Raw genomic sequence first — 1,002 nt, forward strand, 5'->3', positions numbered from 1 at the left:
TGCATTCATATTGTTAAAAATTATTAATTATATATAAAATCATACGGTCAAACCATACGGTTTAACTGTTTAAATCGGATAAACTTAATATGGGTCATCTACTGGTTTAACATCTTGCTCGACTTTCTCAACATTGTTTTTTACACATACATAACACGATATAATTAGTAGTATCCTATTAATAAAAAAAATCATCAATAATTTTATAATTTCATTGTTATTTGATTCTAAAATAACATTAGTATAAAAATAAATATTTGATTACGAATATGTACGTTCCTCGTGCATTCGCATGGTTAAAACCATATATGTTACCAGTGCATTCATATTGTTAAAAATTATTAATTATATATAAAATCATACGGTCAAACCATACGGTTTACCTGTTTAAATCGGATAAACTTAATATGGGTCATCTACTGGTTTAACATCTTGCTCGACTTTCTCAACATTGTTTTTTACACATACATAACACGTAGTATCATATTAATCAAAAAAATCATCAATAAGTTTATAATTTCATTATTATTTGATTCTAAAATAACATTAGTATAAAAATAAATATTTGATTACGAATATGTATGTTGCTCATGCATTCGCATGGTTAAAACCATATATGTTACCAGTGCATTCATATTGTTAAAAATTATTAATTATATATAAAATCATACGGTCAAACCATACGGTTTAACTGTTTAAATCGGATAAACTTAATATGGGTCATCTACTGGTTTAACATCTTGCTCGACTTTCTCAACATTGTTTTTTACACATACATAACACGATATAATTAGTAGTATCCTATTAATAAAAAAAATCATCAATAATTTTATAATTTCATTGTTATTTGATTCTAAAATAACATTAGTATAAAAATAAATATTTGATTACGAATATGTATGTTCCTCGTGCATTCGCATGGTTAAAACCGTATATGTTACCACTGCATTCATATTGTTAAAAATTATTAATTATATATAAAATCATACGGTCAAACCATAC

Source organism: Lupinus angustifolius, chromosome LG16 (assembly GCF_001865875.1).
Source record: "Lupinus angustifolius cultivar Tanjil chromosome LG16, LupAngTanjil_v1.0, whole genome shotgun sequence".
In the NCBI taxonomy this organism is placed as follows: Eukaryota; Viridiplantae; Streptophyta; class Magnoliopsida; order Fabales; family Fabaceae; genus Lupinus; species Lupinus angustifolius.